The sequence below is a fragment of the Coturnix japonica genome, chromosome 6 (assembly GCF_054131305.1).
Source record: "Coturnix japonica strain WE chromosome 6, WE-NBRP24, whole genome shotgun sequence".
Taxonomy (NCBI): Eukaryota; Metazoa; Chordata; class Aves; order Galliformes; family Phasianidae; genus Coturnix; species Coturnix japonica.
This window is the reverse complement of record NC_140668.1, coordinates 5,210,284-5,223,962: the sequence shown is the minus strand read 5'-3', so window position 1 is coordinate 5,223,962 and position 13,679 is coordinate 5,210,284. Positions and strand designations below refer to the sequence as shown.

Below are 13,679 nucleotides of genomic sequence, written 5' to 3'. Positions count from 1 at the left end.
GACCCGCAGCGCCCACCTTTCACCAGCTCTGTCTGGGTAGAGGAAGGCTGCTGGCTGCGCACCAATGAAGATGACGAGTGAGCACCCTGCAGTGGGGTCATGTCGGCGCCCGCATAGTGGCCCGAGGTGGTAGTGGATAGACCGATAGTTATAAGGACAGGTTGTTTCAATAATAAATCATTTCAGTTGTCACTTCAGTTTGGTCATTCAGTCCTTTCCTTGAGGGCGAGATCTCAGATGCGATTTTAATTTTGCCAGTGAAAACGTGCAAGGCTTTGGCTTGGTTGAACGAGGTGTACTCCCGCAGGGAACTCATCCCGATACTTCCATCACCCGCCCCTCATCCCGCCCCGCTCGGCCCTGGCTCCGCCCGGCTCCCCGGGCCGCGGCTGCACGGAGGGCGGTGTGAGCGGGGAGCGCGTCCCGTGCCGAGCCGACAGCCGCCCCATGGCCGTGCCGCCATGCTGCCAAACACTGGGTAAGGCGACCCGGGCTTTCCTCCTTCCTTCGGCGGGGCCGCGAGCTCTGAGCCACAGGAGCTGCCGGGGCAGAGCTGGGGCCGGGGCCGGGGCCAGGGCTGGGGCCGGGTGGAGGGACAGACGCGTGCTCCGCAGCCCCTTGAGGGCGATGGGACGCGGGGTGGAGGCCGCGGCCGGGCACGGTGGCCCCGGAGCGGCTGGGTCGGACCCGGAGTCCCGCTCGGTGCTGTTTGCTCACAGGCCGAGCTGTGTGCACATCCGGAGGGCAAAGTGCGGCTGTGGGTGTGCTGTGGAATCTGAATTGAGTGACTGCTGCGGCGTTATTTCTGCGCTGCTAATGAACGGGGACATACGTTGACCTTATTCGTTCCCGTGTGTTGCAAGCAGTAGTCATGAGATCCTGTACGAGTGCAGAAAGCGCCCACGGTGCAGCCTGTGGGCTGCCCTGGTTGCGGCCGTGCCTGCTGCAAAAGGAGCCCACCTGCATGATTCTAACTCCCTGAACCTGTCCAGTTAACATTTCTCTTACCCCTTAGGCTGGTCAACCATCCAGACTATTATGTATTTACTTGGATACAAAAGTATTTTGAGAGATGGTAATGAAAGCCTTGCTAATGTGAATGGTGTCAGCTGTTATCACTTTGGCCTCAAATCCTTTCATTCTATCACAGAAGTCAATCAGGTTCACCAGGCTTGATTTTACCTACTGAGATTGATGATGCATTGGAACATGCTGCCCAGGGTAGTGGTGAAGTCACCATCCCTGGTGATGTTCAGGAAGGGTTTAGATGTGGCACTGAAGGACATGGTTTAGTGGCCATAGTGGGGATGGGTTGAAGGTTGGACTATATTGTCTTTTCCAACCTTCCAAGTTCTAAGATTACCTCTCATCTATGGCTAGTTTCTCATGTCCTGGTAAACCATGCTCCTAAGCAAGGCACTACCAGTGTCTGCTCTCACTGAATCACCCATGCCACTCAGCAACGCCTTTTCCTTGTTCATGCTCTTCCTACCCACATTATAGCAGATAAACAAGTTGCCACTGGCTTCCCTTGCAAGTCTCAGCTGCAGGTGAACTTTGGTTCTCCTCACACTGTGCTGATATGCTCATGCAATATTCCCAGTTCCTTTTTATCTCACTGGTGCTTCCACTCTGTGTGACACCTTTGTACACAGGGGCTCAGTCACAAGTCGTTTGCACAGCTGTGTCAGCCTGCTGGTTGGTTGGACAGACTTGTGGGGATTTATTGGGTTAAATGCAGTTACTTGAAAACTGAGTTTTACTGTGAAAGCCTTAAGGAAAATCATGGTCATTTTTGAAAATCTGATTTTTGGCTTTTGTCTTTGGCACCCTGCATTGGGATTGTGATCCTGGACTTTGCCTTTACAGCGTGTTGAGCTACTGGTCCTCTGTGTTCAGAGGGCCAAAAGAATTAAATTACAGAGAGCTGCACTGAGTATCAAAACGTTAGAATTGGTTGGTTTTGTTGTTTTTAGAGGTCACTCCTTTTCTGCTTTTGGAGAATGCAGCAGTTCTGTTTTGGGCAGCCTTGGATTATTGTACAAAAAGTCTTCAGTGGTGGTGAAAGGCTTTTCTGTAGCTTTATCCATTTATTCTGTATTTTGGGTCTGATTTCCTTGTAAAATGTTGAAGGCAGTTGCCTCTTGCTAAGACTGCAGTGATTGTTTTTGTCCCCAAAGACTGCAAGAAGTCACTGAGTTCCAGATTTTGCTTTGTTCCCCCTCTTGTTTCCCCTCTACTTCCTTCACATCTTCAGGAAACTAGCAGGCTGCACGCTCTTCATCACTGGTGCGAGCCGGGGAATTGGCAAAGCCATTGCTCTGAAGGCTGCCAGGGATGGTGCAAACATTGTGATCGCTGCCAAGACAGCAGAGCCCCATCCTAAACTATCTGGGACTATCTACACATCTGCAGAAGAGAGTAAGTTGTAATCAGGGTGGGCTTCAGACTGTGGGCTGTGTGTGTGTGTCATTGCTTAGTTCTTGCGTATGAGTGGGAAACTGCTCTGACTCTCCTAGCTCCCATTCAGCTTTAAAAGAATGAGCCCAAGTGCTTCTCCTGCCTCCCAGGAATTCTGTGAGGTATTGAAGTTTGATGTTAATGAATACACATGTGCATAAAGGTAAAAATGTTATGTTAATTAACATGTGTGGTGAGCCATGTACATTCTCAGTGTTAGGATTTTGTTGTGGCATCCCTATTCATTATGCAGTATGTGAAAGTGTCAGAGTTTGAAAGGTGTAATTTTTAATGCATTCACTGAATGAGAAAATCTCAGTAGTCAGTTTGTGCAGTCTGAGAGACAAATTCTAAGTGTGCTTTTTTCTAATCACGCAGTTGAAGCAGCTGGAGGAAAGGCATTGCCATGCATCGTTAATGTGAGGCAAGAAGAGCAAATTATCAGCGCCGTGGAGAAAGCTGTGAAGACATTTGGAGGTATGCTGAGGGGCAGGGGAGTCTACCAAGCAGATTATTCAATGAAGAAGAAGAGGAAAGAACAGCCTAACCTGCTTTACTCCTGTTTTTTCTTATTTCACTGCTAATGTGAGGTGACTTACTTTAAAACCAGGGATTGATATTTTGGTGAACAATGCAAGCGCCATCTCTTTGACCGGCACTTTGGAAACAGAAACCAAGAAGGTCAATCTTATGATGGATGTCAACGTACGAGGAACCTACCTCACGTAAGTGCTGAGGCAAAGCCATTTTGACAAAATGTTTAATGCTGTCTCAGTTTGTCTGAGATCTTGGTGCAGAGAGTAATAATAACTAAACGCATATATACTGTATTATTTTTCAAATGTGGTTTTAAAAATGAGATAAATATGTGAGCAGAAGGTAAGAAATATGGGACTAGATGATTCTCTACACTGGTAATCTGGCTTGTTAGCACATCATGGTTTACTCCCTTTCCAGAACTATTACAAGGAGACTATTGCTTCCGAACATCTGGAATATCTGCTTTAGTAGAAGTTGCTGCACAGCTTGGAGGATGCAGCCCAGCTGTTAGACATGAATGCTATTCCTGAGATAAGTGAGATAGGACAGGTTTTTTTCTGTTCTTTTCATCAGTTAAATACTTGACTACAAGGGAAGGGTTTCAGCTCACCATTGGACCTTTGTGAAAGTGAAACTACTGCTCTGCTGTAGTGGTAAATGTTCTGTAAAATAAGAGATGACTGTCTTGCTTGATTCCTCTCTTCCAGGTCTAAAGCGTGCCTTCCCCACTTACGGAAAAGTAAGAACCCCCATATCCTGAACCTCAGCCCACCTCTGAATATGAAACCCACGTGGTTCAAAAATCACTGTGGTAAGTAGCATCCATTGCCTTTGCTGTTATGTGTTGAGAAATGTGTGAGTAACTAATGACGTGTGCAGGAGCGCCAGCCAAGAATTCCAGATATTGTGTTTTTAGTGCTCACAAGAGACTGACAGGAATGGTTCCTCAGAGTGTTTTGCACTGAAAGAAAAGGTGAAAGAAAATTGTTTTCTGATAAAACACAGTACAAATCTCATGCCCCTAGCGTGGCCTTTATATTTCCAAGAAGGTTCTGCAGGTAAGAGTTAAGAGTTTTTCATAGGATTTCTTAATACTACACCATGTTTTCTATTCCCAATAGAGATAGGAAGGCAAAATCTTTTTTTCTCTATGCTTCCACATTTGATTTGATAGCGATAAAGCTCATTGCTGTCTTTTTAAATAGAAATTATCTTTGAGGAGTGAAGGAGGCCCCAATTGCGTCTTTGGGCTAGAACATATGTTGCTCATCTTAAACCTGTGGATTATCTTTTAAACTTCAACACTTGGAACATGGTTAAACTCCTCTTGCAAGTCCATGTTCCTTCTCCGCAACATCCCCTTCTCAGAGTATACAAAAAGGATTTACAACGTGCTTTTTTCCTTTTTTTTTTTCCCTCCCCAATTCAATACTCATGTAAAAGGGTCAGTTTGTATCTGAAGGGGGTGGTAGGAGCTGGGAGAGTTTCTGTACTGTAGGAAGATGATGCTCTGACCCCAGAAAGTTGATTTTTCCGTGACTTACATCCTTCAAAAATAAAATTCTATGTGTAGACTAAATATGTATCCTACTAAATATGGGATTTTTGTGTGCTTTTTGTAGCCTACACAATTTGTAAATATGGCATGTCCATGTGTGTCTTGGGAATGGCAGAAGAATTTAAAGGAGAAGTTGCTGTCAATGCTTTATGGCCTAAAACAGGTGATTATTTTGAATTGTTGTGTTTTGTCCTATACAGGTGGTCTTATTTAGGACTGATTCAGGACACCGAGCACTTCTGTGTATTTTTTTGTGATCAAAGATGTTGTGTGGGTATTGGCTTTCTTTCCTAGTTCTCACTGTTGCCTTCCTGTTTTCACTTAAACTTACCTTCAGCCTGAGCACATTCCTCTTTTTCTCCTGTCTTGTCACTGCTCCTTTCAACATGACTCAAACTTTGGTTTGCACACCATCCCTGAGTAGTATTGGACATTTATGTTAATATTTAGAATCCCCAGCTAGTTAGATTGCCAGGAAATAGATGAAGCTGACAAGATATGTACCTCTGTAGATGTAAAAAAAAAAAAAAAGTTTTGGCTGAGTGGGAAATCAATTGCTTTTTCACACAACCATCCAACACTTCTTGCAAGTCACAGCACACTGAAGGGCCGCATAGCAGAAAAATAACTTGGTGTGCCCATCTTATACTAGCTCCAGTTTATTGTCCATGGGTCAGTGAGGACCAGGGCTGCTGTTGAAGGTTTGGTAGCTGCTGAACAAAGAGACCAGTGTCTTGAAAGCATTAGAAGCAGTAAGTGAGCTTTCAAAATTTGTATGTATCAGTGTTTCCTTGATGAAAACTGTTCATGTTCTGAAGTATAAAAGTTTGTAATGTTCAGTCTAGGAAGAAAAATGTTGTTTTGAAAGGTTTATCTGCCAAAACAAAAGTTAACTACTTTAGAGAGTGAGAGAGGTGACTTCTGTAGTATCTACATTACAATTACAAAGTTTTTAATTTAAAGAACATCATATATATGTGATCAGCTTCAATGCTGGAGATTGACACTGTGCTAGTATGGTTCTATTGGTTCATCCAGCTCCTTGAAACAAGAAAATATGCTGATAGTGAGATGTTACGAGCTCTCGATTTAACTAAAAGTGAAAGAGGTAGCCTGCCAAAAGGATGTAAGAGTGTGAATGAGTAGTAGAGGTACTGCAGGGTCAAAGTGGAAGATGCTGTATGTATGAATTAATGGAAAACCAGCAGCACTTTGTATGAAATAGATGGAAGGATGTGCAGATTGCAGGACAGTAGATGGTTTTTCATATCAGTCTTTGCCCATAGTTTTGCTATATTTAGAACAATAATAATTGGCTGTAATGTGAAAGTAGAGGAGCATAAGCCAGGAAAAGTTTGAGTTTGTGCTATTGGGTTTCTCATCTTTAACTTAGAGTCACTTTGTTATCTCACAAGTTATTGTGGGGCTAAAATTGAGATTTTCAGTATGGTAATGGCTGCAGAAAATGTTAATTGCTGATGCACATTCACTTTGAGAAAGATAGTTGTCCTGTTAGTTTTTCATGTCCTGAATAAAGCCAGAGGAAGTCTTTGTGTGGAAAGTATTGATAGAAGCATTGAATAATATGAATATTACAAGGAGTTCTTCCCTTTATTCCTCTTTTGGTTCCTTTAATACTTTTCAAGTAAGGGAATCTTTACACTTTGAGGATTGTTTGCTGGTTGACCATTCTTCGCTGGTTGATGGTATTTCACAGTTTAGTCTTCTCATGATTTACTTTCATGTGAGAGGAGAATAAAGTTTATGCATTTGCCAAAGAGATGAGTATGTGATGTCATTAGTGTTAAACTTGTAATTTCCTGTCCTCTGAATTTTCCAGCCATACATACAGCTGCTATGGATATGCTGGGAGGATCCGGAATAGAGAAGCAGTGCAGAAAAACAGACATAATTGCAGATGCTGCATATTGCATTTTAACAAAGCCGAAAACTTTCACTGGAAACTTCATTATTGATGAAGTTCTACTGAGAGAAGAAGGCGTTAAGGATTTTGATGTCTATGCAATTGCACCAGGTAAAAGAGATCTTTAAAATGAGAAGTTTGCGAAGGAAGGAAGGCCATATGGGGAATATGGATATATTCCTTTGACTCAGTCAAAAGATGCTTTGCCTCACGTTTGAGAATGTGGATTCTGGGAAAGCACATAATAGTCCACTGAGGCTCTAATAATCAATGCCTATATAAATATATTTATATATATATATATATATTTTAAACCCATTAGCAAAAAGAAAATAGACCTGTGTTGTATTAGGCGAAATCGGACCCTCGGGATGTAACGTGATAGGCCCTCCCCTGCTGGGTCATGCATATGTAAAAAAGATAAGGATGAAACTGGATACCTATATAAGGGACCCTCACATTCCAATAAACGCCATTTTACAGCTCACCATATTGGTGTAACAAGCAGCTGTGACTTGGTCGGGGCCGTCGATACACATTCACAAAGGGACTTGACTTTCCAGGTTACCAGACCGAGGTAACAAATGGTGCCCCGTGTGAGGCAAAGTCCTGGAGGTGAGTGTGCGACGGCTAAAACCGCGCTGACGGACGCGGTATCCACGGTTCGAGCCCGTGGAAGCACTCTCGGTGGGGTGCAAAGGGGAATGCAGCGCTGCGCCTATCCTACGGCCGATAGTTCGTAGAAGACCAGGAAGACTTCAGGTCTCTGGGTAAATGTATTCCGTCATTAGAGTAGTATTGCAACTTTGCAAAACCTACTATGGTAGGAAAGCTACGCCTTCTAAGAAGGACATTGCAGTCGTCATTAGTTGTCTTGAAAAGGAGAGGGAGCTTTCCTCTCCTCGGGTGATTTTGGATCACAATAAGTGGGACTCTTTAACTTTTTCGCTCTTTGAGCGCGCAATGAATGAGCAAAAAGCTTCTGAGCTCAAAACGTGGGCATTGGTGCTACGGGCATTGAAAGCGGCTCGGAAAGAGGGGAAGACTGAAACTCAGGTTGGGACGGCGGAATGTGGGTCGGGAGGCTTTTTCTCTTGCAGATGTGAGGATTTGAAAGACAAAGACAAGGTGGCGCGAGCCATCCCGACCGCACCCATCACTCCGGTAGAACAACAAGCAGATGGCCCCGTCCAGCAGCATTCCACACATTCCACATCCTTATCTCTTGACCAGCAGAAGCCTTCCTCGGAGGCCCCATCACGGTATCCAAAGCAACCTGCGTTCCTTCGCCCATCCTTGGGGGTGGGGAAGGGGAGTGAGCAGGGGCGGGAGGATGGGTCCCTTCCTCGAGATGGGATGTGTTGTGGGTGTGGTTCCGCCCCGGGGGGCGGGGTGGATAAGACTAACCAAGATGGAAGCCAATCCGCATCAGCGGGGGCGGAGGCAGAGGCGTTCCTAATCATCATAACCCTTCCCCAAGTGGGTGGGCTACTGGTCCAGCTCTACCTGGGGGGAGGGAGAGGGGAGAACAAGAGCGACCAAGTCTCGGATTGGTCAAAGATAAGGGAGGCATTCCTTTTTATCGTTAATTGGGGGCCCGGTCAGGGGGCCCCGGGCTCGAGTGGAGCCTCTGAAGCAGAAACAAGTCCAGCTGTCGAGCGAGCCACGGCAGCCCGAGCTGGAGTCAGTTAAACTCCTGCTGACAACTTGGAGGAGAGGAAGAATACTTAGGATAAACTGTATTGATTATTAACTGTATTGATTATTGTCACTCTCTTTGTGATTGTTAAATGTTTATGGTATATGAAAGTATAAATGCAAATGGTGTATGGAACTGTTAATGTAATAGGAATGTGTAAACATGAATGCGATATGGAAGTGGAATTATTAATGTTACATGGAAGTGTAATTGAGGGTACGAGTTGTGGAATTATGAAAAACAAAAAACAGCAAAAGGTTACAGAAGAACAGTGAGTTAAAATATTGAATGTGATCTGCTCTAACCAGAGAAGTTTAAGTGCCAGCAAGAGAACGCAAACCCCCGCGCTGCCCCCCCTTCACTGCTTACCCCCCCCCCTCCCTCGGCTCCGCCGCTTGTGAAAGTAAACAAATCGTTACTTCTGAATGGGGACAAAAGCACGACATTAGAAGTATCTCTTGCTAGTCGGAGCAAGAATGTCTTCATTTTCTCCCAATAATATACACATTTAGGGGACTAGGGTAGGGACTTGGACAAATTTGTTGATGGAGCTTGAAATTGTATGGAGGGGGAATTGTGGTGGTGGAGTTGGATGGAACGGTGGCAGCCGTACTAGAGCAGGTCCTGAAGATCCCAGGATGAGTTTTGCCCGTAGTGGGCTGAATGCAATGTGCACACAGCAGTGCAAAGATATTTGTTTTCTGACAGTTACAAGTGCATCTCACTCTATACTGCATCAAGAATTACTATACTACCCATAGATGATTTTTGTAACTATAGTAGGAGTAGGTCAACAAGAAAAAGCTTACCAATTAAAAGAAAAAAGAAGAAAGCTAAGGGTGAAGCAAGTAACGATAGAAATAAGTGACTATAGCTGTTAATAACTTTTCTGAGTAGTTTGTATTGTAGAGAGATCTAATATAGTGGTTTGTTATCTTTTAAGAACAGGTGTTTCATCTGGGCTCTGTATCATGCACTGGCCATGCATATATGGAGCACATTTGAAAAAACCTTGCAATCTCTAGCAAGAATTAAAACAGGAGAAAATCTGTGATGGGTGAGAAAGGCAAAGTGCATTTTGAAGCAGGGGACGCCCTGCAGGCACTGCCTATCGCATCCATCACTATTGTATTCCTTCTCTCTCCTTTTGGTGGTTTGCCACCTCATAGTTATCGATAAGTAATAATACATTAGCTTAGAAATTTCCATTTATAGAATTGTCTAAAATGAATGCTGGAATGAGTGTGTATATGTCAACTCAAAAATTATGACGTTACATGTAATCTTCTGTTTAGTGTATTATCAGTGAAGGTTTTGATTGAGTGATGGTTATGTTAACATTTAAGTCCCCTGCAGCTCAGCGACACTGGGCCACTGCCATCGTGGTCCTTGGTGTGCTGCGACACATCAAGACAGACAATGGCTCGTGCTTCATCTCGAGATCTACTCAAGGAGCATTGGGGAATATCTCATTCAACAGGCATCCCTGGGAATTCCCAGGGACAAGCATTGTGGAAAGGGCCAACCGTCTCCTGAAGGACAAGATACGTGTCCTTGGGGAGTGGGAGGGTCACAGAGGTAGGATCCTGATAGCCCAGCAGGCAGAAGTATTGGCACAGCACATTATGCAATCAATCATTTTGAACGAAGAGGTTATGCCACAGTAAAGGAAAGAGAATCGGAAAAATTTTATGGGTCCCGTCAAGAAGAATAAAACCTGATGCAGTGATCACCCAAAAGGGCGGTCTGGGAAAAACAGAAAACTAATCGAAATCTGAGTACTTTTCTTTCAGGCATGCTGTTTTACAGAAAAAAGCTGCAATAGATTTCCTGCTGCTGGCTCAAGAGGCACAGGTGCAAGGACTTTGAATGAGAAAATGGAGTTCCAGCAGATATATGAGAAGCTTTGAGCAGAAGGATGAACTGTATAATATAACCAAAGATGCCTTGGACATATTGATTAGAACACCACTAACATTGTTAGACACTGCACCACATACCTCTGCATGTTTACGTCACTTTTTAAATAACTCACCACAAAAAATTATATAAGTACTAACACTTTTATATATTAGGATTAGGATCGGCGCTTGCATTGTAACGGGGCATGGTTTTGTTAAGCATGGGGAGAGGGAGATGTTGTATTAGGCGAAATCGGACCCTCGGGATGTAACGTGATAGGCCCTCCCCTGCTGGGTCATGCATATGTAAAAAAGATAAGGATGAAACTGGATACCTATATAAGGGACCCTCACATTCCAATAAACGCCATTTTACAGCTCACCATATTGGTGTAACAAGCAGCTGTGACTTGGTCGGGGCCGTCGATACACATTCACAAAGGGACTTGACTTTCCAGGTTACCAGACCGAGGTAACAGACCTGCACCACAAGTGCATGTATTACTATTTACCAAATAGTGAGATAGTGTTTCTTCATCTTCAGATGTTTCTGACTGAATCTGTAAGAGGCTTCTGGGTCTGATTTTAAATGTACCAGAACCTAAACATGTCACCTCGTCTTCTTTCAACCTGTAGTTCATTTACTGGTAAATTGAGGTGCTGTTGCCTTCAGAATGGATTCCTGTTTGTGCTGTTCACCCTTACTTGGGCTTACTGTTATTGTTCAACTCCCCTTTAGGTCACCCCCTGATGCCTGACTTCTTCTTGGATGCTGAAACTGACATGACAGCCACATAATCAGAAGGCCGTGGAAGGGCAACCTCTGCATGTACATGTCGATTATTTGTGATGATAATGAATGCCTCCTCTATTTCAAGTTACTTTTGGACTACATTCAAGCTATGTGGCAAAATCTCTTGTATTTGGGCTGTTTGATTTATGGAAGTGACTTTAGTGTCTGCAACTTTCACAGTTCATAATCAGCACCTTGTTTTGAACAACCTTTTTGCTTTTTACCACCAGAGTTAAGTGGCATGAAGATTATGAGTAAATATTGCTGTAAAAAAATCACAAGCAATCAGCATATTTTGCAGGAGTGTTACATCTTTCTTGCAGTGTGAGAACTTGAGAAGCTTCTATTCCTACATGAAGTTCTCACAGTCGTACATGATGTGAATGTCTACAAGATGAAATAGAGAAGTTGTTTTTTTACAAAAGCATCAGGTTCACTTTTTCAGAATAGTGATGTTTCTATTGGAGGGCAAATAGGAATACTGAATATGTTTTATAGGAGTGCCAAAACAAATATAGGAAAGAAAGAGGCTAAGTTTGAAAAGAGCCCAGTTCCCTTGAAAATACTATTTGTGAGTGCGCACTTAGACTTTTCTGCCAGGAACTGATACTGCCAACTGCCCAGATCTCCAACACAGTAGCAATTCACTGAGTAGAATAATTATTTCCTGATACACTGACCTTCTGCATGGCTTTTAGGGGCTGCTAAGCATTACATGCCTTATAAATTGCAAATGCTCTTTCTTAATGTTAAATGAGCACATTCACTGCAGTGTAGAAAGTTGCTGATTAAAGTAGTGAATTGATTCACACCTTAGAAGCTTTTGCAGAAGAACTGCTGAAAACATATATATTCTTAGAAAGATAAGTGAGATAGAGCGTTCCAGCATTTTACAGAGAATCCATCTGTTTCTTTTAGGTGCTTCACAGGCATCAGGTGGAGCCAAGCTTAATAAAGAATCAGCTTCAGCGGGGCCTGTTGCAGAAACATTCAGAGTTATTCAGGGAGAACTCAATAAAGAAACAGTGAAATCCACGCAGGGCGTCTTTCAGTTTGAATTGTCAGGTAAGACCATCACTTGTAAAATTCTCAAATGCTCACTTTCCTAGCAAGAGTCAGTCTGTATTTTCACATGTAAATACTTGTCTTTTATAACTGGTCTAGGAACAGGGACATCTTTGGGTGTGCTCTGTAAGATGCTGCCTTTCAGAGCCAACTTCAGCACATGTGGGATTTACCCTGCTGCTGTTGTCACAGGGAGATGCTTTCTGCATCAGCAGCATGTGCTGCTCTTTTGGGGACTGTGGTGTGTTTTCCTGGTGTTTCATTTCTGCTGTGTCACCCTGCTGGCCGTGCTGCACAGGGTCAGCATGGTAGTTCTGTTCCAAACCCCTGCTGCCTCCAGCTCCACCAGCAGCCACTGCCTTGTCCCCTGACACTGTGGCACTGTGGGGCATCTGCTGGGGCTGACCTTGTCTGCACAGAGAGCGCGGGGCAGCTTCTGGCACAGCACCTCCAGCACGTCTAGCACGAAGATGGGAGAGAAAAGCAGGCGGGGGTAGCAAAGGGCAGGGCACATCAGTCCTTGTGGTGCTGCCACAGGTTCTCCCTGTTCCACTCAGGTGATGAAGGAGGCACTTGGTACCTTGACCTGAAAACCAGCAGTGGGAGTGCTGGGTTTGGGAAGCCTCCTGCAGCAGCTGATGTTGTGATGAGCATGTCGAGTGGCGACTTTGTGAAGATGTTCACTGGTGAGTAACAAACGGGTTTGGCAGAACTGAGGCAGCTACTGGTGGCAGGAAACATCTTGCTGATGGATGAGCTGACAGGCTCACCTCTCTTTGTGGTCTTGGAATTGGATGAGCTGTAGCTGGAAGTGCATGGCCTTTAAATTCCCTTCCAACGTAAGTCACTCTGTGAGTCCATGATTTTATAATAAAAATATCTACTGCTTTGTTCAGTAGCTATTGAACTTTTCAGAGCGTAGCTTCAGAAAGCATCCAGTCAATCTGTTGAACCTCTTTTCTGATGCTTTTACAGTAGAACTTGGTAGCAAAGTAACTACTATATGATATCACAATCTCCAGTTCCTTTCCTTTTCCTGATGATTCTGTGTCTTCTTTTTAGGTAAACTAAAGCCAACCATGGCCTTCATGTCAGGAAAATTAAGGATTAAAGGTAGCATTGAAGCTAGAGAAGATGCTGACGCAGTTTAATGCTAAACTGTGAGGGAGAAGCTGTACCAGCAGAACATCCAGCCTTTCTTTTATAATAGCAGTGCTACATTTTAAAACGATAATCTACTTTTTTCTCTTTTTTTGTGTGTATAACAACTGTGGATAAAATGCTGATCTGTTAGAGAAGATCTAATTTAGTTTTATTAAGACTGAAAGGTGTTTGTGATTAAACAATTCCTTCTTGAGAATACTTCTATTATGTAACTGGTGTTTTCCTTTCTTACACTCCTTTGGAGCAATGCAACACACCTGAAGTGGATTTTCTTTTACATATTTGCTTGCATGCGTGCATGTCCCATAAGAAGTCTGGGAGGAGCAAATATCACCTTGCAGATCTTCACACAAACACACCCCCAGCCCAGACTGCCACAAACAAGGTAATCCCTCCCACAGCACCTGCGTGCAGCACCAGAAGGTTTAAACTACAACATGTTTACAGGCACATCACCTTCCCTCTTTAGCATGGAAAGAATGGAAACTCATGAGAAAAAGCACAAATGCTCTCTAAGGGGACAAGAGCACAGATCCTCCTCCTGGTTCAAGAGCACATGCAAAGCCAGAGGTAGC

General features: G+C 43.9%; 1 pseudogene across 1 annotated transcript; it reads left to right on the top strand.

The window, feature by feature from the left end:
• Nucleotides 1-381: 381 nt before the first annotated feature.
• On the top strand, nucleotides 382-13,237 carry LOC146760290 (hydroxysteroid dehydrogenase-like protein 2; annotated as a pseudogene). Its single transcript, XR_014947392.1, has 12 exons — nucleotides 382-478; nucleotides 2,258-2,421; nucleotides 2,839-2,937; nucleotides 3,071-3,185; nucleotides 3,708-3,811; nucleotides 4,623-4,721; nucleotides 6,399-6,593; nucleotides 10,822-10,907; nucleotides 11,394-11,409; nucleotides 11,794-11,940; nucleotides 12,498-12,626; nucleotides 13,003-13,237. The product of XR_014947392.1 is annotated as a hydroxysteroid dehydrogenase-like protein 2 (transcript).
• The last annotated feature ends 442 nt before the right edge of the window (nucleotides 13,238-13,679 follow it).